The sequence below is a fragment of the Neovison vison genome, chromosome 7 (assembly GCF_020171115.1).
Source record: "Neovison vison isolate M4711 chromosome 7, ASM_NN_V1, whole genome shotgun sequence".
Classification (NCBI taxonomy): domain Eukaryota; kingdom Metazoa; phylum Chordata; class Mammalia; order Carnivora; family Mustelidae; genus Neogale; species Neogale vison.
The window spans coordinates 67,814,778-67,842,668 of NC_058097.1; the positions used below are offsets into that span (position 1 = coordinate 67,814,778).

A 27,891-nucleotide genomic window follows, 5' to 3' on the forward strand; every position below is an offset into this window, starting at 1 on the left:
ATGAAGATCAATCTCCTCGGCCCTCGAGGTAACCCGGATTTATACTTTGCCCTGGCTACTAGTGCTGTGTCTGACAGTGCCTGAGCCCTGACTTCGTGTCAGCGACCCAGAGTGTGGGATCCATATCCAGCATGTGAGACCAGCCATGGCCCAAGGCCGTCATCTCTACTCATCCTTGGTATTCAGGCAACTGCCCCAGACCTTTGCCGAAATCCCTACTAATGTGGGAACCTGAAGCACAATAGAGAACTCCTCGTTCCATATGGCAGGAATCCTGACTGTTAGGATAGGTATCAAACCATCAGAAAGGGAACCAGCTGCATGGTCAAGGAGATCACACCTAATCCTGAGGGCCGCCCTGAACACAAACAGGCATTGTGACCCTACTCTGAGCATGTTTTCAAACAGACACTCTCAGTTGCAACCCCAGGATCCGGCATTGCATGACTGGTACGCACCTTGGCCCAAATACTAATTCTTGGTGGGATTTTTCATGCGCCCATCCCAGAGTCCGTCACTGGAATCCCTGTTTTGGGGCACCCCTAAGATGGAAACAGTACTCTTTGCTTCCCTTAGAAAGCAACCAAACTATTGAGAGCTGCCAGGGTCCTTCAGAGAAAAAATCTCCCATGGATGCATGAAACAACATCTGAATTCTGAGGCCATCGTGGATACAAAATCCAGGTACAATACCCTGTGCTACTGCCTTCGAGTCACCTGATTTGCCATTCCTGATGTGCTGCACTACAGGTCTATGCATTGGGCCTGCGATCACCTCACCACTAATCCTAACCCGAGTTTATATTTGCACACTTCTCTCCCAAAACCATGGCTTACATGCCCTTCAGGATGGGGTTTCTGGAGTCACACCACATGACTGTGCCTGTCATCCCCAAGAAAACTGTGCCCGTCACAGTTGCCCAAATCCTCCAGATTAGGATAAACCTACAAGGCCCCTGAGGCTACCCCAATATTGGAGGACACTCTGGACACAATTGGGCAGTCTAAAACATCCTGATCATCTCCATCCAGGCAGACACCAAAGTCAATGTTCCTTAGGCAGATGATTGTACCTGACATGTAGTTAGGACCTCATTGGAGGCCTAGATTAGCTTTTCAGGCATCTGTCCACAGAGGCCTCTTCTGGGATACCAATTTATGATACAACATATGGTCCCTGAGCCCCACAACAGAACATTTCTTTTCCCCAGATGAAAGCCGCGCTCAGGACCTTTGTCAAACCCTCAGGGTATATGAATCCTTCACAGCCCCTTAGCCACCAGAAATTCTAAGATCTCCCTGGTAACAAACCAGCATTGTGACACATCTTCATGAGACTCCATGTCAACTCATGGCCTTGGTACTTCGCCCCAGAGCCACAAGAACGAACCTGCCATGTTCCTCCGATGCAATGATCAATGGATGTGTTTTTTCCAGGCATCCATGCCAAAGAGTTCTGCTATCCAGACTTTCCACATGAGGGAACCTGCATCAAACAAATCAGATTCCACCCGTCCAGTAGAAGGACACCTTACTGTTTGGAGAATCTCACAAGCCTCATCGGGGGAAATCCTTCATGGCCTCTTGACGCCACTCCTCCATTTGTCGGTCATCATAGAAACAAAGCCCAGCATGAGCAAACATCTGACATCCGCCCTTACTCAGCTTCTGGATATCTCGAATAAGGCACTGCACACTGGAACTGCCTTCCGCTTGGCCCTGAATTGAACCGTAGCTTGTGTTTAAAATGCCATCCTCACCCGACTGGTCTGCAAGCCCTCTTGATAGGGAATTCTGGAGCCAAATGCAGAGTCTGAAACACCCTGATCACCTTCTTCCAGGAAGATGCCGAGTCGATGGTCCTGAATCAGAAAATTCAACCTGACATGTCCCTACAACCTCATTGGAACCCTATATTATGTTTTCAGGTATCTGGCCTGAGAGGCCTGTTCTGGAATACCAATATGATACAACATATGGTCCCTGAGCCCCACAATGAAACATCTCCTGACACAAACAGAATACGTGCTCTTGGACCTGTGTCAAACCCTCAGGTAGATGAATCCTGCACGGCCACTTAGCCACCAGCTTTTCTAAGATCTCCCTGGAACAAACCAGCATTGTTACCCATTTTCATGAGATTCCATGTCAAAATAAGTCCTTGGTCCTTCGCCCCATAGCCACCAGAATGAACCTGCCATGTTCCTAAGCTGCAATGGTCAGTGGAGGTGTGGTATCCAGGCATCCATATGGGAGTGCTCTGCTACACAAACTTTCCACATGGGGGACCCTGGAGACAACAAACCAGAATTCCCCTGTCCGGTAGAAGGAAACCTTGCTGTTTGGAGCATCTCACATCCCCAGCGTGGGAAATCCTCCATGGCTTCTTGACACCCCTCCATTTGTCAGTCATCATAGACACAAACTCCAGCATGAGCAAAAATCTGACATCTGCTCTTACTTAGGTGCTGGATTTTCGATTCAGTCACTATAGACAGGAACTGCCTTTCAGTTGACTGAGTTTAACCATAGCTTGGGTTTAAAATCCCATCCTCAACCTCCTGGTCAGCAAGCCCTCTTGAGAGGGAATTCTGGAGCTACAACGCAACATTCTGTCTTCCCCATAGAAAGAAGAAGGGCCTGGTGAGACTGCCCAGACTCCACATGAGGATGGATGTGCTCAGCGCTCGAGGGAACCCCGATTTATAGGCTGCCCTGTACACTAGTGCTGTTTTTGACAGATCCTGAGCCAAGACCTAGTGGCAGCCACCCAGAGATCAGGGCCCATATCCAGCATGAGAGACCAGCTATGGCCCAAGTCTGTTATCTCTTCCTATCCTTGGTATTCAGGCATCTGTCCCCAGACTTTGCTGGAATCCCTGCCAATGGGGAAACCTGAAGAATAAAGGAGAACTCCTCCTTCCCCATGGCATGAATCCTGGCTGTTGGAATGGGTTTTCAACCCTCAGCATTAGAGCCAGCTGCATGGCCATGGAGACCACGCCCACTCATAAGGGCTGCCCTGGGCACAAGCAGGCATTGTGACCTTCAGCCTGAGCATGCTTTCAAAAAAATGCTCTCAGTTGCACCACCAGGATCCTGCATTGCAGTCCTGGTACACACCTAGGCCCAAATCCTAACCCTTGGTGGGATTTTCCAGGGGCCCAGACACAGAGCCCGTCTCTGAAATCCCTAATTTGGGGCACCCTTAGGATGGAAAACAGCACTCTTCCCTTCTCCGAGAAAGCCACCAAACTATTGGGAGCTACCAGGATCATTGAGAGGAAAAATCTGCCATGGACCTGAGACCACACCTGCATTCCGAGGACATCCTGGACATACAATCCAGATACAAATCGTGTGCTTCCACCTTCGACTCATCCGATTTACAGTTCCTGATGAGCTGCCTTCCAGGTTTATGCATTTGGCCTGCAATCACCTCGCCATTAACCCTAATCTGAGTTTGTGTTTGCAGACTACCCTCCTAAAACCATGGCTCACAGGACCTCCAGGATCTGGTATCTGAAGGCACAACACAGGACTGTGCCTTCGATCCTCAAGGAAACTGTGCCCATTACTTTTGCCCATTACCTCTAGATTAGGAGAAACCTGCAAGGCCCCTGAGCCCAGCCCAATAATGGAGGCCGCTCTGGATGCAAATGCACAGTCTGAAACACCCTGATCAGCTCCATCCAGGTAGACACCCAGATCAATTGTCCTGAGTCAATAGATTGAACCTGACATTCCCCGAGGACTTCATTGGCACACTAGATTAGTTTTTCAGGTATCTGTCCTCAGAGGCCTGTTCTGGAATACCAACTTATGATACAACATACAGTCCCTGAGCCACAGAACAGAACATCTCCTCCCCGAGAAGGAAACCGTGCTCTTGGACCTGTGCCAAACCCTCAGGGTAGTTGAACCCTGCATGGTCCCTTAGCAACCAGCACATTCTATGATCTCCCTGGTAACAAACCAGCATTGTGACCCATCTTCATGAGACTCCATGTCAACTCAAGGCCTCGATACAATGCCCCAGAGCCACCAGAACGAACCCTCCATGTTCCTCAGCTGCAATGGTCAATGGAGGGGTGTTTTGAGGCATCCATACGGGGTGCTCTGCTACCAAACTTTCCACATGGAGAAACCAGAGAAAACAAACCAGACTCCCCCTGTCCAGTAGAAAGAAACTTGGCTATTTGGAGCATCTCACAAGCCCCAGTGTGGGAAATCTTCCATGGTTTCTTGACACCACACCTCCATTTGTGGCTGATCAATATTACCAAATGTTAGGAAGAGGTATTAAGAAATAATTTAACAAGGAGGAAAAATGTTAGGAATATAATAAGTGAGTGTTACACCCAACTAATGAATCATTGGATGCTACATAGACAACTAACGATGTACAGCATGTTGGCAAATAGAACTTAATAAAAAAATAATTTAATAAGTGGGACACATATCACAAGGCAGAATTTCATGATCCCAGTAAACACTCTGTATGCACATGCTATGTGTACACTTAAAAGGGGGCCTGGGGGTGCCTTGGTGGCTCAGTCAGTTGAACGTCCAACTCTTGGGTTTGGCTCAGGTGATGACCTCAGGGTCATGAGGTCGAGCCCTCTGTCAGGCTTGTGCTTAGCAGGGAATTGGCTTGAAATTCTCTCGCTCCCTCTCCGGCCCCTCTCCCACCCAGGAGTGCTCTTTCTCACTCTCAAAGTAAATAAATCTTAAAAATAAAGCCCGAGGGATGCCTGGGTGACTCCATTAAGTGTTTGCCTTCGGCTCAGGTCATGATTCCAGGTTCCTGGGACTGAGTCCTGTTTTGGGCTCCTTGCTTGATGAGGAGGCTGCTTCCTCTCTGTATGCTCTGCCTGCCCCTCCTCCTGCTTGTACTCTCTCTCTTTCTGACAGTAAATAAAGAAAATCTTGGGGAAAAAAAAGCCTGAAAAAAATATAAATGTTAACTTGTTAAGCCTCATTATTTCTGACCAGTGGGTGAGAATAAATATGGTTTTAATTTTCCTCTGTGTACACTTGTGCTTCACATATGTTACAAAGAACATGAATTATGTGTATGTTTAGGAAACTTATTTAAAAATGCACATATTGGGAAGGAGTTGCTGCATTGAACTGGAACACGGGCTTGGAGGTTCTGCCACCTCCAGTGGACTTCTTCCAGACAAGCCTTTTCTGACAGAAAGTAGAGACTGGGCAGTGTGTGGTCTCAGGCTCCCCTTTTGGGTCCTGAGCAGTCTATATGAGCAGACTTGTTGCCCAAGTCAGACCGTGAGGGTTGGGCCTGGCCCCTGGCACCTTCTGGAAGTCTGCCCAGTTCTGTCCTCCAGTCTGTAGAGGTCCAGAGAGCATGAGGCCTAGAAGCAGGTCTTCTTTCTCTTGGGTCCAGTCACCACTTTCAGAAGGAGTTGCTGGTGATCAGCATCAGTCACCAAGTAGACACTAAAAGTGCCTTTTTCTTACTTCTTTGATGTACTTCTTAGGATGCAAGTAATTTTGTACTAGAGACGAAAAGGAGAAGTGGAGTAAGGGTGAGATCCCTTGATCCTGCTGGTGAAGATGACCCAAATTTTGTGATTAACCATGGTCACGTGGCTCTTCATTTGAAACCTTCCTGATAACCAAAGGTTACAGGTTGTTAGGATGGACACGGAGAGAAGCCCCACAGTCATCCTCTGTTCTTTCCTTGGTTTTGAGCGGAAGGGAGAAGTGTGGTGGAGTGTGGTGACCGGGAGCAGCTCCAGGAGGGTGTGCAGCCAGAAGAGCTCATGGCCATTGCAGACTATTCTGCGATGACCAGATGCAGGTAACCCTACACACTTGCTTACAGGCAGGGGCCTCGGACCTTGGGTTCATGTTTTATGGATTTGGCTAAATGGCATGCTAGATGACAGAATCAGATAAGAATTTTGAATAAGTCATACCAAAGTTAAGTAAAGAAGTATTCAGATGTTTAGAGCCAATTGAGACCTGTGAGTGATCCTTCTTTTCCCAGACTAACAGATTCTGATGCCAAGCCTTAGGTGAAAGATATCTGGGTGAGGAATGGGGGAAGGAAGCACCTGTTGCAGTTTCTTTTTAGAAACCTTGATTTAGAACCTATTCTAGTTAATAAACATTAAGGCTATAAAATAAAAATACCGACTTGAAGATGGTGGCTCAGATGGTTAAGCATCTGCCTTTTGATTTCAGCACAGGTCATGATCTCAGGGTTGTGAGGTCAAGTTCAGCACTGGGCTCCATGCTCAGTGCTCAGTGGGGAGTCTGCTGTAGGTCCTCTCTCCCACTCCCTCTGGCCTTCCTCCCACTCCCACTCTCTCTCTCTCTCAAATAAATAAAACTTTAAAAAAGATACTGACTTAAATGTAGTTTTTTCTACTCCAGTAAGTGAATCAGCTGCCACATAGCCGAGTTATAGCAAAGAGACGATAGAGAAATTCTGTCTTAAGTTGATCAAAAATTTTTAATCTTTCCTTTAAAAAATATCAGTTATGCTGTGCTTTCTTTCATGTAGATGTTCCACAAAAGTCTCTCAATGTTGGTATCATTTTCAGAAATTGTGAGTTTGTGTAATTAACCATTGAGTCTTTTAAAATAGCTGATTTGGGCCCCAATGATGGGGGGCTTATCACTGAGCCACTATTGAAATACCAACTACAGGTTTTTCTTGAATTTTGACTTCTTTATATGTTTTTATCCAGCTCAGCTTTTTGAGGGGAGAAAAAATTCTCATCCTGAGGCAGACAAATGCTGATTGGTGGTGGGGCGAGCACAGGGGCTGCTGTGGGTATGTACTTGCAAACCACCTCAGGAAGCACCTGGGGGATTGTGACCCTGAGGACACGTGGCAGGACGAGGAGTACTTTGGCAGCTATGGAACCCTGGTACGGCTGGGGCTATGGAGGTGGCGGTTTCCTGCCTCAGCTTTCAAGTTAGCTTCAGCTGGGCTGCTCCTCTTCATGGCTTAGCACAGGGTGCACAGAAGTTTTCTTTGGCTCAGCAGGGCATGTGGCTCCTCGGCTCTGCCATCGTGGTGCGTGAGTGGCTGTAAGACCATGAGGAAATGAGCAAACCCTTACCCTAACCAATTAAAAAATGTGAAAGCCATTCTTAGCTGGAAGACCCTACAAAAGCATGTGGTGGGCTGGAGTGTCCCATGGTGGTTTAGAGATGTTATCTGAACAATGAGATGATGAACTTTTCTCAATATTTAAAATAAAGTAACACATTTTATTTTAAAAATAAAATACAAAAATGTTACATAAACCAACAATAATAACTCTAAATAAATAAATAGCTTATTAGTTTTTTTTTAAGTTTTTCCCCAGTTAGGACAAAGACCCATAACTGTATGGTCTAGGTAGACCCTGTTTACATCTTAAAGCTAGACAAAAACTGATGCGTGCTGAATAAACATCACAGACAGGATGTTGGGTGAAAGAAGCAAGACATGAAAGAATAACTTTTGATTCAGTTATGTAAAGTTAAAAAGCAGTGTTGGAAGATGTTTATGAAGGGAAGCGACCAGGGAGCTGGTTCTCTGGGAGTCAGGATGGTGGTTCCTGTTGCCAGGGCGTCTGGTGGCAGCAGCCTTAAAATAACGGCCGTACCAACAAAGTGGGCTTCTTCAGGAGAAGCGGAGGAACCGCAGGGCAGGACAAGCGCCCCGTGGGGAACTGCAGGCCAGTCTGGAGAACCAAGGCCAGGAGGCTTTTCGTTAGGAAGGGGGAGGGGGTGGGGTTGTGTGGAAGGAACGCCCTCTGAAGGGCGGCGGCAGCTTTTCATTGGCCAAATGCGGCAGTTTCTCATTGGCTGGACTGTTGCTAGGCCAAGAGAAGATCTTCTACCTGCTGGGGTAGTAAACCTGCTTCCTTTCAGAGTCCGCCACGGTGGACTGGTAGTGGGTAGCACTGAGCCGGCCCAGCCCTTGTGGCGTCCCTCTCCGCGCTCAGTGAGGTTGGCTTTCCTGGCTTCAGGGCGGGCTGGGAAGGTGTGGGGTGCCGGCAGGCATCTGCTGTCATTGCACGAGTGTTTGCTGTGTAACCCACAAGCTGCAGGGCCCTTTCTCATGTACGTTTTTGGTAGGTGTGTCCCATTTCATGGTTCAACGTGTTACAGTAAAGGAAAACCCCTTGATGTATGTATATGATTAGAGCTTTCAGACTTATTTTTCTGAAAGATTTTATTTACTTCCTGATTTGTCAGGAAGAGAGAGCGGGCACAAGCAGGGGGAGCAGCGGGCAGAGGAAGAAGCAGACTCCCGCGGGGCAGGGAGCCCGATGTGGGACTCGATCCCAGGACCCTGGGATCATGATCCGAGCTGAAGTCAGATGCCTAACTGAGGCACTCAGGCATCTGTAGAGCTTTCAGACTATCAAGAGTATCTTACTGATTTTAAAAAGGCCCTATTGGTGGTTTGCTTGATTAACAGCTTTGCCCCATGACAAGCAGTGCTCTAATGGGTTTTCTCTTATAGAAATCTTGCTAAACTTCTGCTAGAATTTCTCTTGGGTAAATTTGTCGGGTGTATGTGTTTTTTCACTTTGGCGGGTTTTGCCAGTTTCCCCTCCAGAAAGATTGGTAATTGTATACCACCAGTGTACATGAATCCTCGTTTCCCAACCACACATCACTAAAGTAAATACAGATCTCTCATCTTAAAAGTGAATCATGGTATTTCTTGATTTTGATTTCCATTTTTAAAGTCAGATTGATCATCTTCTATATTTTGTTGGCCTTTTCTATTTCTTCTTTTTTTTTGCTAAACTTTCATATAATTTGCTCATTTTTCTTTTTATTTCTGTCAGGTTATATGTACACCTTAGCAACCTAGTTCTGACTTTCTGTCAAGGTGGACTATTCAGGTGGGATGGCTGAATATTGATTGTGTCTCCTCTGACCCTCAGTCTTTTGTTTCTCAGTGCTGAGTGTCTTTGTGACACTCATGGGCTCATGAAGTCCCTGAACAGACTTCCTATCTGTGCTGACGAGGTCAGCTTCAGTGTCTGCCTTGCAGCCAAACTATATCTACACTGGGTGTTCTGCAGCTCGAGACCTGAAAAGTTGGGCGTGGGGGCCAGTGTTGTGGGTGCAGCCATTCTGGGCTCTGACTTCCACCCATGGTTTCATAAACCATTTGGAGGACCCTTTCTTTTATTCTCTGGGGATTGGCGTGATTCCCATGGGGTTTTATGTTATCTTGCGCTTCATGTGTTTTCCTCCCTCTGGACATGGCTGGAGACCTTGAGCTCACCATTGTGGGTTCGTCAGCTCCCTCCAGAGCTGTAGTTTCATGAGGGGCCAGTGTACCTCCTCTGGCATCTCTCTTGGTGGATACTTGGCCAAGTGGTAACTGGTGGGGAATTTGGTGGTTCCTCCTGTCTCCAGTGGGAACAGTGGTCAGGAGGGCAGTGTCTGCTCCACTTCCTGAGTGGTCTACCCACCTGTGTGCTCATCCGGCTCTTGGGGAGGTATAGGGTGAAGTTGTAGGTAGCATCACACTGAACTGAAAGGATTCCAGAAAATTCCATTTCATTTCTTCACTGTTGTGTTTTTATATGCCAGCATATTTAGGTCTTCGGGATTTGTGTTTTTTTTTTTTCTTTGTTGCTTGTATTTTTAGGCATGTATGGTGGGCTCAAGGGGCTTATTAGCTCAGACTCTGATCTTCCTTCTTAAACCAGAGCTCAGCACAGTTCATATTACAGGCAGTGATTCCTAATGTGTATTTCCTCTAGAAACTTCACTTGGAAATGTTGGCAGACCAGCCGCGGACAACTAAATACCACAATTTATCATGCAAAGTAAAGAATCCCTGAACGATAAAGTGATTCTGGATGTCGGCTGAAGAATGGGGATCATCAGCCTCTTTTGTGCCCACTATGTGCAGCCTAAAGCCGTGAGTAAGAAACAGCTCTCCTTCAGTAGCTTCAAGCTGAGTCTGGGGACGTGTCGTTCGCATGCAAAGGCATCATGTTGGTGAAAGGGGCAATGTGTTCTTGTGGGCTGAGCCTGTCGGCGGTCATGACCTCGGCCTGCTGAGTCAACAGCAGCACCGAGTAGAGTAGAATAGAGCAGAGAATATCAGAGTTGCGTGCGGTCAGATGTTTTTTGTAACATGCTTATCAGCTAGAGGAACACATGTCTGTGTGCTGGGGCTGGGCCGCTTGTGTAGGTCACAAGCGTTATCCCGGTGTTATCCCTGTCCATGTGTTATCCATGTGTTATCCCTGCACCAAGCAAGGACCACCTGGCAGGGATAGGACAGACCTCTCTCCATGATGCATGCTGGGGTCCTTTCTCCTCTTCCCTGCAGAGCATGTGTGAGGCTCTAGAGTTGAAGCCTCTGAAATGCCCCTGACACAGGTGGGTGAAATTCTAGTTTATACGGGAAACTGCAGGACAGTGATCACTGGAATTAAGATGCAATCGGAACAAAGATGTAACACTCAGGACCTTCCAGTGACAACCTGGGCTTGAAGCTGTCTCAGCCGCTCATACCCTTAAAGTCCGACCGTTCTCAGGGTGGAGTGGGAAACTCTGGAGTATGTGGCTTTGTGTATGGGAGCTGGGTCACAGTGTCTGGCCCACAGGGCCTCTGAGACGGGTACCCGGTGTGCATGCAGACTCTTCTGTCCTCCAGCAGTCCCCATCTGTCTTAGGCAGAAGGTGGAGTTAAGATGGGAGGTAGCTCCCTTGTCAGGGCTCGTCTGTTGGAGATCTGTCCCTGCTATCCAGCACACCTCTTTCCTTCTGTCGCTGTTTTCTTTGAGGCTGCCTCTGGCTTGGCTGGAGCCTTGGGCCCAGGGAGAGTGGATGCCAGCCTGCTCTGTTGGTGGGACTCTTGCTAATGGTCCTTCTGGGACATGCAGATGTATGCAGTGGAGGCCAGTGAGATGGCGCAGCACACAGGGCAGCTGGCCATGCAGAATGGCTTTGCCGACATCATCACTGTGTTCAAGCAGAAGGTGGAGGATGTGGTGCTGCCAGAGACGGTGGACGTGCTGCTGTCCGAGTGGATGGGGACCTGCGTGCTACTAAGGGGCACCGGGCCACGGGGGATGGCCGTGGATGGCTGCTGGGTCATGCAGGATGGCCGTGGATGGGCGCTGGGCCATGTGGGATGGCCGTGGATTGTGCCAGGGAAGTTCAGATTCCATGGAGGGGTGTGGACTGGATCTGGAGGTGCTGTTGTGAGCAGAACATCTTGGGGAGAGCCATGGCTGTCGTGCTGAATAAAGCCACCTGGTGGTTGTCAGGGTGCTGTCTTCTGTTTTGTGCCGGATGGCCGTGAGCCACGACGCCCTGCCATCCGTGATGTGGACGGACCTTGAAGGAATTATGCTAAGTGAAGTAAGTCAGACAGAGACATATTTTATGGTCTCATTTATACGTGTAATCTAAAACCAGCAGCACAAAACTCGCCCACCAGACTCCTAGAAAAAGAGATCAAATTTGTGGTTAGTGGAGGGAGGGAGGTTGAGGGGAGAAAGAATTGGAGGGCTGCGGTTGAAAGGTACAGACTTTCAGGTACCACACAGGTGAGCACTGAGGCCATCACATACAGCGTGGCAACCCCAGTGACACTGCTGTGAGATGCATGAGACAGTCTTACCAGAGGACCGTCGAACCTCGAACAACATGGGTTTGAACTGTGTGGGCTCTGTTATACATGGAATTTTTTTTTTATAAATATAGGACAGTGCTTTATGATTTTAACATTTTCTTTTCTATAGCTTACTTTGTCAGAACGCAGTACACAATACAAATAACGTAAAATGCCTGTTGACTGTTTATGCTCCTGTTAAGGCTTCAGGTCAGTGTAGCCTATTAGGAATCTAGTTTTTGGGAGTCAAAGGTTCTGTGTGCATTTTTGACTGTGTGGGATGTCAGTGTCTTAATCCTTGCTTGACCCAAGGTCAGCTATAGATCTAAGGGTTGGTTTTTTTTTTTTTTTACTATTTTTTAAGATTTTATTTATTTATTTGACAGAGATCACAAGTAGGCAGAGAGAGAGACAGAGAGAGAGGGGGAAGCAGGCTCCCCACTGAGCAGAGAGCCTGATGCAAGGCTCGATCCCAGGAGATCTAAGAGTTTTTATCACAAGGTGAAGTTTTTCTATCTTTTCAATGTGTCAGTAGGAGGTGATAGATAACCCTGTTGTAATTGTTTAACGATGTATGTAAACCAAATCACCAGTCTGTACACCTTCAACTTTTAATAATCTTAGAGAAAAGCCATAGGTTGGTGGAATTAAAAAAAAGCACAAAAAAGTACTTACAACATGAATCCAGTTTTGTTTTTTAAAAAATCATACATACTGGTGCCCTCGGTTAAGTGTCTGACTCGGTTTGGGATCGTGTTGTGATCTCAGGGTTCCGAGACCGAGCCCTGCACTGGCCTCCCTGCCAAGTGTGGAGTCTGCCTGAGACTCTCTCCTCCTCTTCCCCTGTTCCTTGTGCACTCAGGCTCTCTGTCTCTCCAATGCATAAATTAAAAAGAAAATCATATGTAGCCATGACGTTGCTTTAGTTCCTGGTAAGACGGAGTAAAGCACACCCCATCCTGTCTGTCCCATGTAATGCAGCTTTCGGTCCAAGACCGGGCTCAGGGAGACGCTTTTGCAGGACTTGGAATGACATATAGGAGCAGAAAGACTGTGAAGGAAGACCAGGGTTTGAAGTACACTGAGCTGGTTTTGAGTTCATTGTTATTCTTCCTCTGGCTCTCTCCCCGCAGACACAGCTTCAGAAATTTAGATGAAAACATCCATTCTTCTGAAAACTGCAACCTTCCATACTAACCCACAATGAAGTAGTTAACCTGAATAATGAAATAACTAGTAAAGATATTGAACTTACAGTTGAAGACCTTCTGAAGAGAAATCTGTAGCCCTAAATTATTTCACTGGTGAAATGTATGAACACATTCTAAGAAAGAATAACACCAGATCTGAACAGTGTCTTTCAGAAAATGGAAGAGGACAGACTTCCCAGCTCTCTTGGTGAGACCTGCATGACCTGAATACCAAACCCTAACCAAAAACCCAACACAGTAACTCTTGTTCATAAATGCAGAAGTTCTCAGGAGTACTAGCAAGTGTAACCCCGCAGTACACAAAAGGAATAACATTCTAACAGAGAAGAGGTTATCTTTGGAATTGAAGGCTGGTTCAGTATTTAAAGATGAATCTGTGGGGGATGCCTGGGTAGTGGCTCAGGTGTTGGGCATCTGGCTTCAGCTCGGGTCACGATCCTAGGGTCCTGGGATGGGGCTTCCTGTCCAGTGGGAGGCCTGCTTCTCTCTCTCCCACTCCCCTGCTTGTGTCCCCCCTCTCTCTGTCTCTCTATCTCTGTCATATTAAAAAATAATCTGTGTAATCTACATTAACATATGAACAGTTTACAAGATAAAACATGTCTCTATCAGTTAATGCACAAAGGGTTTGGTGACATTCAAAATATTTTTAAAATTTCTACTGAGATTTCTTCTTTGATCCTGTATTTGTTTTTTTTTAGAAATACTTTTTCATTTATCCACTGTTGTTTGATTATCCAGCTATCTTTCTGTTCTTGATTTCAAGCTTAACTCTGTTAAAACTGTGGTCTGAGAGCAGACATTTTATGATTTCTCTTCTTTTACATTTGTGAAGATGTGTTTTATGGCCCAGAAGGTGTGTCTCTTGGAGAGCACTCCATGGTGACCCAAGAAGGAGAGAACGTTTCTCTTGGAGATGTTCCATGGGTGCCCGGGAAGGAGAGGGCATGTCTCTTGGAGAGCGCTCTGTGGGAGCCTGAGAAGGAGAGAACGTGTCTCTCTTGCTGAGTGCTCTGTGGGAGCCTGAGAAGGACAGAACGTGTCTCTCTTTCTGAGTGCTCTGTGGGAGCCTGAGAAGGACAGAATGTGTCTTACAGAGAGTGCTCCTGGAGACTGGGAAGGTGGTGTATTCTGCCCTTGGATGAAGCGGTTTGTAGATGGTGCAGCACATCCCGGGGTAGATGGTGGTGGTGAGTTCACCGTGTCCTTGCAGAATTTCTGCCTGTTGGATCTGTTCTCTGGGACAGGGCCGCCGGCTTCTTCTCTCCCCTTGCAGCTCTCTTTGTTTTCCCCTCACACATGGTGCTCTGTTGTTAGGGTGTATAAAGTCTTGTTGGAGAATTGACCCCTTCGTCATTAGGTTATGCCCCTTTTTATCTCTGATAACTTCCTTCATCTGAAGTCTGCTCTTTCTGAAAATAACAAGTTACTCATGCTTTTTTTGGATCAGTGCTAGCATCGTATGTCTGTCTCCGTCCATTTACTTTTAAATTCTAAATATCAGTATATCTATTTGTTCATTTTATTATTAACTTAAAAAATATTTCAGTAATCTGTATACCCCATGTGGGGCTCGAACTCATGACCCTGAGATCTAGAGTTGCACACTCTTCTGACTGAGCCAGGCGGGTGCACCATCAGTGTGTTTGGAGTTTCTTAGAGACAGCACCTAGTTCAGTCTTAGATTTTTTTTTTATTTTTAATTTTTTATTGTTTTATAAACATATGAATATTTATCTCCAGGGGTACAGGTCTGTGAATCGCAAGGTTTACACACTTCACAGCACTCACCAGAGCACATACACTCCCAATGTCCTCGGTCTTTGTTTTTGAACCACTCTGATAATTTCTGTCTTTTAATTGGTATATTTAAACCATGGGCATTCAAAGTGTTTGTTAATATAGTCGATTAATTTATACACCATATTGTTACTGTGTTCTATTTGTTGTTCTTTGTTCCTGTTTTTTTCTTACACTCTTTTTCTTTTTATGTTTTTTAAGCAAATAAATAAAGGGGATAATGAGCATAAATTAAGGGTGAGTAAATTTAATGCCCAGAAGCGTGTTGGTTTAGAACCTGACATGAACATGCCTTGATAATGTAAGTAAGATTCGTATTTTCATAAATTGATGTTATATTCACTTTGTAGACCATTTAAAAATTTTAAAAAATATTTCTCAGTTGTAATCTCTCTTGAAGCTCACTTTTTTTAATTTTTAAAATTATTTTCAGTGTACCAGAATTCACTGTTTATGCACCACACCCAGTGCTCCATGAATGATGTGCCCTCCTTAATCCCCACCACCAGGCTCACTCAAGTCCACACCCACCTCCCCTCCAAAACCCTTAGATTGTTACTCAGAGTCCGCAGTCTCTCATGGTTCGTCTCCCCTCCAATTTTCTTCAACTCCCTTCTCTCCATCTCCCCATGTCCTCTGTGTTATTCCTTATGCTCCACAGTAAGTGAAACCATATGATAATTGACTCTCTCTGTCTGATTGACTTCACTCAGCATAATCTCTTCCAGTCCTGTCCATGTCACTACAAAAGTTGGGTATTCATCCTTTCTGATGGAGGCGTAAAACTCCATAGTGTATATGGACCATATCTTCCTTAACCATTCGTCCATTGAAGGGCATCTTGGTTCTTTCCACAGTGTGGTGACCATGGCCATTGCTACTATGGACATTGGGGTACAGATGGCCCTTCTTTTTGCTACTTCTGTATCTTTGGGGTAAATACCCAGGAGTGCAATTGCAGGGTCATAGGGAAACTCTATTTTTAATTTCTTAAGGAATCTCCACACTGTTTTCCAAAGAGGCTGCACCAACTTGCTTTCCCACCAATAGTGTAAGAGGTTTCCCCTTTCTCCATATCCTCTCCAACACACAGTTTCCTGTCTTGCTAATTTTGGCCATTCTAACTGGTGCAAGGTGGTATCTCAGTGTGGTTTTGATTTGAATCTCCCTGATGGCTAATGATGATGAACATTTTTTCATGTGTCTGTTAGTCATTTGTAGGTCTTCATTGGAGAAGTGTCTGTTCATGTCTTCTGCCCCTTTTCTGACATGATTATCTGTTTTGTGTGTGTTGAGTTTGAGGAGTCCTTTATATATCCTGGATATCAACCTTTTTCTGTACTGTCATTTGCAAATATCTTCTCCCATTCCGTGGGTGGCCTCTTTGTTTTCATGACTGTTTCCTTTGTTGTGCAGAAGCTTTTGATATTGATGAAGTCCCAAAAGATTATTTTCGCTTTTGTTTCCTTTGCCTTTGGAGACATAACTTGAAAGAACTTGCTGTGGCTGATATTGAAGAGATTACTGCCTATGTTCTCCTCTAGGATTCTGATGGATTCCTGTCTCACGTTGAGGTCTTTTATCCATTTTGAGTTTATCTTTGGGAACGGTGTAAGAGAATGGTCGAAGAGAATGGACATATAGCTGTCCAGTTTTCCCAGCACCATTTATTGAAGAGACTATCTTTTTTCCACTGTATATTTTTTCCTGTTTTGTCGAAGATTATTTGACCATAGAGTTGAGGGTCCATATCTGGGCTCTTTACTCTGTTCCACTGGTCTATGTGTCTGTTTTTATGCCAGTCCCATGCTGTCTTGGTGATCACAGCTTTGTAGAAAAGCTTGAAATCAGGTAACGTGATGGCCCCAGTTTTATTTTTGCTTTTCAACATTTTTTTAGCAATTCAGGGTCTCTTCTGATTCCATACAAATTTTAGGATTATTTACTCCAGCTCTTTGAAAAATAACGGTGGAATTTTGATCAGAATGGCATTAAAAGTATAGATTGCTCTGGGCAGGATAGACATTTTAACAATGTTTATTCTTCCGACTCAAGATCATGGAATGGTCTTCCATCTTTTTGTGCCTTCTTCGATTTCTTTCAAGAGTGTTCTGTAGTACCTCGAGTACTTTACCTCTTTTCCTCTTTGGTTAGGTTTACCTATTTGGTTAGGTTTATTCCCAGGTATCTTATGGTTCTTGGTGCTATAGTAAATGAAATTGATTCTCTAATTTCCCTTTGAAGCTCACTTCTTTTTCTGTAATCTGTTTATCTGTTGTCTATCTTCTCTTGCATTGAGGTATAATTAGGAAATCGTAAGATAGCAAAGTGTGCAATTTGATGACTTGGTGTTTGTGTACATTACCGACAGCTTCCCCATTGCTCCACTACCCCATTGAGTTAACACATCTGTCACCTCCCCGTGATGGTGTTGTCATCTGTAGTCACCAGTGTATATAATAGATACTCAGACCTCACTCATTTTATAATTGATAGTTTTTTGCCAGTGTCTCCCTATTTTCCTCACCCCTGAGCTCCTGGTAACCACTTTTTTACTTTCTGTTTCTATGGGTTCAGTTAAAAAATTTTATTTTTAGAATATCATGTGTAAGTGAAAGGATGCAGTGTCAGTCTGTCTCTGTGTGGCTTACTTCAGTAGCTGAAGGCCCTCTAGCATCATCTGTGTTCCTGCAGACGGCAGGCTTTCCTCCATCCCAGAGCTGAGGGGTTCCCCGTCGTGTTTGTCTGTGTCTAGAGTGTGTGTCACGTGGTCTCAGGTGTGTATCTCCCACTTTTTCGTTGATCCGTTAGTCTGTCAATGCATCCCCAGACTGTTGTCCTGTCTTGCTGATTGTGAACACAGGAGTACAGACACCTCTCTGAGAGAGTGGTTTTGTTTCCTCTGGATATAATCTGGAAGTGGGATTGCTGGGTCTCATGGTGTTTCTAGTTTTGATTTCCTGAGGGTCCTCCACACGGGTTCCCACAGTGGCTGTGCCAGTTTACATTCCCACCAGTGGTTTTAGAGCCTGCCCTTTTCTGCATATTCTTGCCAGCATCTGCTATATGTTGTATTATTTTAAAGATTTATTTATTTATTTTAGAACAAAGAGAGAGAGCACAGGGGGGAGAGGCAGGGGGAGAGAGAGAGATGCAGACTCCCCGCTGGGCATGGAGCCTGACATGGGACTCAGGCCCACAACCCTGACATCATGACCTGATCTGAAACTAGGAGTCAGATGCTCAACTGACTTTACCACCCGGTCGTTCCTCCTGTTGTTTTTTTGATATTTGATGTAAGGGGTATGATGTCACACCTCAGTGTGGTTTTTGTTTGCATTTCCTGATGCTCAGTGATACTGAGCACCTTTTCATGTGTCCGTTGCCCTTCATATGACTTTGGAAAACAAGTCCCATTGTCCAATTAAAATAGTTTTTTTTTTTTTTATTTTTCTCTTGGGTTGTATGAGTTCCTTGTATGTTTTGGGTTTTCACCCCTTGTTGTGTGAAACTCTATCTCTTTGTTGTTGATGATTTCCTTTGCTGTGCAGAAGCTTTTCAGTTTGATGTAGCCCCACTTGTTTATTTTTGCTTTTGTTGTCTTTGCTTTTAGTGTCTCATCCAAAAAACGACTGGCATGGTCAGTGTCAGGGAGCTTATTCCCTGTGTTTGCTTCTAATAATTTTTTGGTTTAAAATTTTATAATCAAGTCTATAATCCATTTGGAGTTGATTTTTGTGTGTGTTGTAAGACAGTGCTCCTGTTCACTCTTGGGAGAGCAGTAACCGGTTTTCGCAGCACCATCTCGAAGACTTTCTACTCTCCACATTGTCTGTTCTCGGCTTCATTGTTGAAAATTAATTGATCACATATGCATGGGGTAATTTCCGGACTCTCTGTTCTGTTCCATTGACTTACGTGTCTGTTTTTATGGCAGTACCATATTGTTTTGATTACGACAGCTTTATAATACAGTTTGAACCCAGGAAATGTGATGTCTCTGGCTTCAGTCTTCTTTCTCAAGATTGCTGTGTTCAGTTGGAGTCTTTGGACTGCTTTTCCTATTTCTGTGAGAAATGCCATTAGGATTTCGATAGAGATTGAATTGAATCTGTAGATTGAGGAGTGTAGAAGGGTAAACAATTCTGATTCTTCCTGTCCATGAGCAGGGGATGTCTTTCTGTTTGTTTGTGTCTTCTTTAATTTCTTTCTTCATTGTCTTTTTTACTCCCTTGGTTAAATTTATTTTGAGGTATTTTGAAATTATTATTATTTTAAAAGATATTATTTATTCATTTGACAGAGAGAGATCACAAGTAGGCAGAGAGGTAGGCAGAGAGAGAGAGAGGGAAGCAGGCCCCCTGCTGAGAAGAGAGCCCGATGCTCGGGACTCAAAGCCTGATCCCAGGACCCTCGGATCATGACTTGAGAGGAAGGCAGAGGCTTTAACCCATTGAGCCACCCGGGAACCCCAAGGTATTTTATTATTTTTGATGGAACTGTACATGAGATTATTTTCTTAATTTCTCTTTCTCATAGTTTATTGTTAGTGTATAGAAACAAAACTGATTTTTGCATATTAATGTCATATTCTGCAGCTTTATTGAATTTGTTATTCTAACGGTTTTTCTGGTAGAGTCTTTAGAATTTTCTATATATAATACGTTATCTGCAAATAGAGACAGTTTTACTTCTTCCCTTCCGCTTTGGATGCTTATTAAATTTCTTTTCTTTGCCTTATTGCTGTGGCTAGGACTTTCAGGACTATGTTGAAAGAAAATGGTGAGAGAGGACATGCCTGTCTTTCATGTGATCTTACAGGAAAGCTTTCTGCTTTTCACTGTCGAGTATGGTGCTAGCTCTATGCTTGACATATGTGGCTTTTATTATGTTGTGGGATATTCTCCTAATTTGTAAATTTTTGGATTTTGATCATGGAATATAGTTGGATTTTATTAAATGCTTTTTCTGCACGTATTGAAATGACTATATGATTTTTATCCTTCATTTTGGTAATGTGGTATATCACATCTACTGATTTGCTGTATGTTGAACTGTGTTTGCATCCCAGAAGTAAATTCCACCTGATCGAAGATTAGGATCCTTCTAATGTACTGATGGATTCAGGCAGCTAATTTTTGTTTGAGGGTTTTTATACACTAACAGTGTACAGTAGCTTTTGCAGTAGCCCCCAGATGTGAAATACTTAGAAAGGCAAGACATGTACAAGTTTTATAGGCCAAAAACTATAAGGTGCTGATGAAAGAGGTCACAGAAAACCCAAATAAATGGAGAGATACAGTGTTCATGGACTGGAAGACAAATTAGTAATGATGTTCATACACTGGTCTGTAGACAGAACGCAGTTCCAGTCAGGGTCAGACCAGCGTTGTTTGGTGTGTATAGATGAGCTCATTGTAAACTTTATTTGGAAAGTACAGAAACTAGAATAGTTGGTACATTTTTTTAATTTAAATTTTTAAATTTTTAAATAAACATATAATGTATTTTTATCCCCAGGAGTACAGGTCTGTGACTCACCAGGTTTACACATTTCACAGAACTCATCATAGTACATACCCACCCCACTGTCCATATCCCCACCACACTCTCCTGTCCCCACTCCCCCCAGCAACCCTCAGTCTGTTTTTTTTCCCTCAGTCTGTTTTTTGAGATTGAGTCTTTTATTGTTTGTCTCCCTCCCAGTCCCATCTTCTTTCATTTTTTCTTTTCCTACCCCCTAAACCCCCCATGTTGCATCTCCACTTCCTCACATCACGGAGATCATATGATACTTGTCTTTCTCCGATTGACTTATTTCGCTAAGCATAATACCCTCTAGTTCCATTCACGTCATCACAAATGGCAAGATTTCATTTCTTTTGATGGCTGCATAGTATTACATTGTGTATACCACATCTTCTTGATCCATTCATCTGTTGATGGACATCTAGGTTCTTTCCATAGTTTGGCTATCGTGGACATTGCTGCTATAAACATTCAGGTGCATGTGCCCCTTTGGAGCACCACGTTTGTATCTTTAGGTTAAATACCCAATAGTGCAATCTTTGGGTCATAGGGTAGCTCTGTTTTCAACGTTTTGAGGAACCTCAGTGCTGTTTTCCAGAGTGGCTGCACCAGCTTGCATTCCCACCAACAGTGCAGGAGGCTCCCCTTTCTCTGCATCCTTGCCAACATCGGTCATTTCCGGACTTGTTAATTTTAACCATTCTGAGTGGTGTGAGGTGGGATCTCATTGTGGTTTTGATTTGTATTTCCCTGATGCCAAGTGATGTGGAGCACTTTTTCATGTGTCTGTTGGATGTGTGCATCTCTTCTTTGCAGAAATGTCTGTTCATGTCCTCTGCCCATTTCTTGATTGGATTATTTGTTTTTTGAGTTTGCTAAGCTCTTTATGGATTTTGGATACTAGCCCTTTATTAGACATGTCGTTTGCAAATATCTTCTCCCATTCTGTCAGTTGTCTTTTGGTTTTGTTAAAATTGTATTTATTGAAGAGAGAGCGAATGAGCCCAAGCAGGGGGAGGGGCAGGTTGAGCGAGTTGCAGGAGGAGGGAGAGAGGGAAAAGCAGGCAATGGGGGACTCGATCCCAGGACCCCGAGATCATGACCTGAGCCAAAGGCAGATGCTCAACCCACTGAGCCCCCCAGGGACCCCAGTGGATACAATTTTTTTCCCCAATTTATTTATTTTCAGAAAAACATTATTCATTATTTTTTCACCATACCCAGTGCTCCATGCAAGCTGTGCCCTCTATAATACCCACCACCTGGTACCCCAACCTCCCACCCCCCCGCCACTTCAAACCCCTCAGACTGTTTTTCAGAGTCCATAGTCTCTCATGGTTCACCTCCCCTTCCAATTTACCCAAATTCCCTACTACTCTCTAACGCCCCTTGTCCTCCATGCTATTGGTTATACTCCACAAATGAGTGAAACCATATGATAATTGACTCTCTCTGCTTGACTGATTTCACTCAGCATAATCTCTTCCAGTCCCGTCCATGTTGCTACAAAAGTTGGATATTCGTCCTTTCTGATGGAGGCATAATACTCCATAGTGTATATGGACCACATCTTCCTTATCCATTCATCCGTTGAAGGGCATCTTGGTTCTTTCCATAGTTTGGCGACTGTGGCCATTGCTGCTATAAACATTGGGGTACAACAATTTTTAAAAGATGAATAAAATTTGAAGAATTACTGACTTTAAAACTGACTTTCAAACTTAGTGTAAAGTTGTGTGGTAAAAACAGTGTGGTACTGGTGACAGGACAGACACATAGGTCGATGGCTAAAGTAGAGACATTGATCCCTAAAAACATGGTTAACTGATCTTTTAACAGGGGAACAAGATCATTTTAATGGAGAAAAGATAGTCTTTTCATTGGAAGATATTGGCACAGTTAGTTGGCCATTCACATGTGAAAAAGAAAAGAAAAGAGAAAAAGAACTTCATTTTTAAGCCTCATATGTTCTTCCAAAAAATTCAAAATTGATTCTAGATCTAATAGCATAGACTGTAAAATTATAAAACTCTAAAAGAAATCTTGGGAGAAAATTGTCATGGGTTAGGCAAAGAGTTTTTGGTTGATTCTTAAATATGATCGATTAAAGGAAAAGAGCATAGGCCAGACTTTATCAGAATTAAAAATGTCTGCTCTGTAAAAGAAAATGAAAAAAAAAAAACATGGTAATAGTGGGAGAAAGTATTTGCAAATCACATATTTAATATGTGTCCTGAATATACAAACAGCTCTCAAAATTCAGCAGGAAGAAAGTAAACAACCTAAGTGAAAAATGTGCAAAAGACTTGAACAGAGAGTTTGCCAGAGTATACAGATGGCTGAGAAGGGAGCGTGTGAAAAGACAGGAAGCACAGCAGTCACCAGGGGAACACAGACTGAGGCTGTAAGCGGTACCACCACACGCCTGCCGGGAAGGCTGGAGTTTCTGTGATTCTGAGTGCTGTGGACTGACGAGGCTCCCCGCACTGATGCAGCTGCTCTGGGGCCACTGGGCAGTGTCCTCTGGAGGTACCAGTGCACTTGTTGTGTGGCCCGGTGATTCCAGTTCTGGGTACTGACACAGAAACGCTGGCTGTGCGCACACAGAAACCTGTACGTGCTTACACTGCTCCAGTTAAAAGTGCCAAAAAGCTGGAAACAACCCAAATGTCTGCCAGCAGGTGACTGGATGCGTGTCTGGGGTACATCCGCACCAGGGCTACTGCTGGGCGATAAAGGATGAGCGGCTGGTACTTGGATGCCAGGGACAGACCCCAGAAAGCTGGGTGGCATCAGTAAGGGTAACGGAATCAGTGTGATACTGTAACAAGGAAAGACATAGAACAGGATGGAAAGCACAGGACAGAACCTATTAGTGTAGAAAAAAGTTGTTATTATGATGGAAAGAAGCCAGTCTCAAAAGTACGTATTGTGTGATTCCATTTGTGTGACATTCTCCAAAAAGCTGCGGGGAGGCCGCTGAGTGGTTTCCAGAGGTTGGGGGTGGTGGGAGGAGGGTTTTGGGGTCATGCAGATGTTCTGTGTCCCGATTGTGGATACACAGATCCATACAAGGGTTAAAATCAGTAGACTGACTGATTTACCATAGATAGTTTAATAAAATAGAATTAAAAATTATCTGTATATGGTTTTCACCTGCGTGCATGTCTGTGTACGTGAAGAAAAGTCCTTGGGATAAAGTGCCAAGTGAGCAGTGGTTCCTTTGGTGCTGGCTTTACTCATGACTTTTGTTTAGGCTTATGCTTTTCTGACTTTTCTGAATGTTTCCATACTGAACATCTACTACTTCTGAAATGAAAACTGCCTGAAATTATTTGAGAAAAAAACCTTAGTGGCTTCCCTTCGGCTACAGAATGAAGTGCCTCTAGCCTTCCCTGCATGCTCCCCACATGCTCCACACATACTGGCAGCACACTCCTGGCACAGTCCCCACTCGCTCCCTGCACTATCCCCGCACACTCTTCACACTCCCTGGTTCTGACACAAAGGCTGGCTTCCTGCCGCTGCTGTCGCAGGCTGAGGCATCGCTCCCACCTCTCGGGGGAGCTCTGAGGGTGACGGGAACTGTTAGGCTGCTCTTAACGAATTAAGTACCATGTGAACCTCCATGGTGTGCCTGCTTTTAATGTCTTGTGTTTTTACGAGGTGATTTCAGTGAACTTACAGGATTGTGAAAATTCTGAGAATACCCCAGGCCGAGTTTACACAGTCTGACAGTGAAAACTCCGTGACAGGGGCTGTTAGAAACAGGGTAGCAGCTGACGTGGGGTGGCGGGGGACAGGGTGAAGCTGTCTCCCGAATGGCGGCTGCCTGGCTGTAGACTCAGTCTCACGGGAGCTGGTGGGACTCTGGCCGAAGCTGTGGTAAGGGTCAGCACCACTGCTGCTGTGGGTACAGGTCAGCCCCCCAGACAACTGGTCACAGACGTGGCCTCTGCCACCCTGTCCCCTCTGTGTCTCCCTCCTGTGTAGTTTGAGTTCATGATCCAGTCGATCCTGTATGCCTGGGACACGTGGCTGAAGGAGGGCAGGGTCATCTGGCCGACCACAGCCGCACTGCACCTGGTGCCCTGCAGCGCCGACCGGGACTACCACAGCAAGGTGCTCTTCTGGAACAATGCCTACGAGTTCAACCTCAGTGCCCTCAAGTGAGTGCAGTGAGCTGTGTGCCAGCGTATTCTGCTGCACGGGCTGGGGAGACCCCGAGTGCGGAGCCCACCACGGCACTGAAGGGGATTCACGCCAGGCCTGAGAACTTGGCAGGTCGACCCTCAAGCCTTTATGCTGGTAGCAGGTGTGACGGGAGTTAGCAAGGCTCAAATATAGTGGGAAAATGTGGTCACGGTTACAGATGAGGCCTTTATCGGTACATGGTCTGTTAACACACAAATATGTGCTCCTACTAAGAGCTATTCAGTTTTAAAGGATCAGAAAATGTTATTTGTGAAGTCATCCCTGGCAGTTTGCAGAGGAAGCGACGTCCCACAGTGCTCGCTTTCCTCATTGTAGACACGGATGCACTTGCACCACTGATCTAGGTTGTAATCTAAAATGATTGGCTGATGAGGCCTTCATGTTCTCACTGTTACTGCTCGTAAGAAGATGATGACGGAAGCTGGTGTGCCTTGGTTGTCTGGGGATGCCAGCGTCAGCCCTGGGAAGTAGGGGGCCCCACGGCTCAGTACTGCAGGACGTCTCACGTATGCCGTGAGGGCCCGGTGAGCATGGATGTCTGCTGGGTACAGAAGAAGGGAGTCTCTGGGCTCTTTTGGCCCTTATTAAGCAACTCAGAAAAAGAGATGATAAAGCCACGGGAAGACGCCTTCCCCAGTTAACATGTTGGACCACTGCACTCTCAACCCAAACCATAAAGAGGATAAGAGCTGGCCCATCATTCATCTAGGGCCAGGTGTGAGTTCTAAGCTTGGGGCCCAGTGATGAAGGCAGAGTGGTCCTGAGAAAGGAAAGGACAAAGCAGCGGCACAGGACGGGCCCTCACAGTGTGTGTGGGAGATGTGGGGCATGAGGGGCACAGGCGGCAGAATGTTCTGGGCCACGGATGAGCCCCTTGAAACTACTTTCCTTCTCTCATACTGTGCACTGAAATTTAATTTCACGTGGATTTAAGAGATTTGTGTTAAAGCATCTGCATTAACTCTCAGAATCGGTGGGGGACCATGTGTCAGGTTTTGGATGGAAAGAAAGTGAACAGAAAGAAGAAAAGCACTGCTTGACTTGAGTCTGTACAAATGGACAGCCTCTGTGTGTCAGCAGCTGAACATGGTTTAAAAGGCAGCCGCGGCTTGGAGGGAGGTGCCAGCTGGCAGACCCTAGAGTCAGTTAGGAAAAGCTGAGTGTCCAGTGAAATTTTAACCTTATTCCTTGCTTATAGAAATAATCAAGTCACAAAAACTAAAGTCACCAATAAATATTTGAAAGAAATCCCAGCATTATTAGTGATTGAAATGCAAATTAAATGCCATTTTTGCCAATTGAATGGATGAAGATCACATTAAAATGGCAGTTGGTGCTCTCTGAGCTATAGGTGAGGTGGAGGAGACGCGCCCGTGTGCCCAGAGCTGTGGGTGCGGGGGACATCCACCCCCTTCCCCATTGGTGCCGCCACAGCCTGCTCCCAAACACACAGCACGGGGAACAGCCGGTCCCATAGAGCGTGGCTGGATGGCTGTACACCCGTCCAATGGATTACGAGATGGTGACAACGGGGGGACATGGACCACATACGCAAAATGGCTTCTGCTTGCATAGAAACACACAAATAGAGCTCCAGGGGAGAAAATGACTGTAGTAGAGTGCCTAGGCAAGGGCATGGGAGACTCAAGGTTTTTCTTTGGACTTTTCTATATTTTCCAAATTCTTTATATGTGCATAATTATTATTATCAGAAAAATATTTTTAAAAACGTGGCCATATCGTGGCATCATTAAAATGTTGACTTTCAATTGTTATTTTAGAAGTTAGTGCTGTGCTCAGTTTTTGAACAATTTCCCGTGGTACGTTGTGACTGGGCAAACACCACGTTCTGCAGTGGGGTCAGGCACAGTGACGAGGAGGCATGGTGCGGGGGCTCAGCCCCTGTGTGTGGGGACCCCTCCTGAGAGTCGGGCTGATGCGGGTCAGAGAGAGTCACCTAGAACAGGAGTGTCTTATTTACTGTGAATATCTTACTGTCTTGTACTCGCCCTTCTTGTGCTGTAAGAGGACGTGTCCACGGGATGAGTTTGGGTCAGGCGAGGGAGCCCCACTGGGCTCCCATGGTCTCTGTCAACGTGACAGGAGGAGGGCGGTGGGATGGGTCTGGGCGCTGCCTGCAGAACGGTTGGTTTCCAGGAGCTTAGGCACTACGCAGAGGGTGGAGGTGGGAGGCGCTTGCACTGTGGTCTCCCCAGTCCGCCTGTGGGGACCTCTAGCCCATCTCGGTGTCCTTGTGCCGCAGGCCATGGCTTGGAACTCCTTCGAATGCTGGAGAGATGCCAAGAGTGCTGTGGTCGTGCGTGCGTGCGTGTGTCAGAGCCCAAGATGTCGGTGTGACGCCTCTGAGCAATGTCTTTGAATTTTTCCCTAGATCTTTAGCAATTAAGGAGGTTTTTTTCGAAGCCCAAGTATAACCACATTTTGAAATCAGAAGACTGTCTCTCGGAGCCGTGCACCATATTACAGCTGGACATGAGGACTATTCAGATCACCGACCGGGAGGTGAGACCAGATGCACACTTCCCTCTCATGTTGTCAACGGCGCTCGCGCACCGAGACTTCTCTTCGGATATCATGAACCTTGCTTTGATTTTCCCAGAGTCTTTGCTTCTTTATGTTTGGTTTTGCATTTTATATTTTTAAGTTATTTTCTTTACCGCTGGCTTCTTCAACATCATCCGTTCTTTTCAGATTTATGTTTAATATTTTCAGCATCTTTGGATTCTAATACATCATATCCAGTTTCTTCAAGGACTGAATTAAAATTGTTTTCACTGCCGTTGATGACAGAATTCTTAATTCTTACTTTTACTTCCCCCTGTTGCCACGAGGTGGTGCGTGTGGCCACGGGACCTCATTTGGTGGTGTGTGGGGAGGTGCAGGAGCAGCGAGCGAGTGTGGGGGTCCTGGGCAGCCCCTATGGGGTTCCGACAGGCAGAACAACGTGGAGACTGAACTCTTGACTCTGCATGTAGTTTTGCAGAATAGAGACCGGGCCTGGAACTTCATTTATGTAAAGAATTGAGAGGAAATTCGGTTCCACTCATGCCTGGGTGGATGAGACCCAGATTGCTTGAAACCTTTTGTCATTATCTGCAGCATTTGGATTTATGATGCCAGTTTTAGTAGTTTCAGGAGGAGGAAATTTTATGTGGTGTTGGAGGTGTTCAGCTAAACCAGCAAGTCCTGTTCACCGTTGCTGAACTAGATTGTTCTGAGGGCAGTGCAGGGTGGTGGGATTTGTGGGGCAGGCCCAGGCTGACAGTTGCTAGTTCTTGCTCGGGGGGACCCTCGTGGCCCAGTCCTGTGCTTACAAAACCTGTGTCCCCTTCTTACCATCCGCTTGATCAGACGCTGAAAGGTGAGCTGCACTTCGAGATCAGAAAAGCCTGCGTGCTGCATGGGTTCACAGCCTGGTTCAGCGTGTGGTTCCAGGGTCTGGATGAGGACAAGCCCCAGCTGGTGTTGCGCACAGACCCCTTCCACTCGTGA

The 27,891-nt window shown here is 45.5% G+C and overlaps 1 pseudogene; it reads left to right on the plus strand.

Moving 5' to 3' along the window:
- Positions 1-27,891, plus strand: LOC122913422 (annotated as a pseudogene).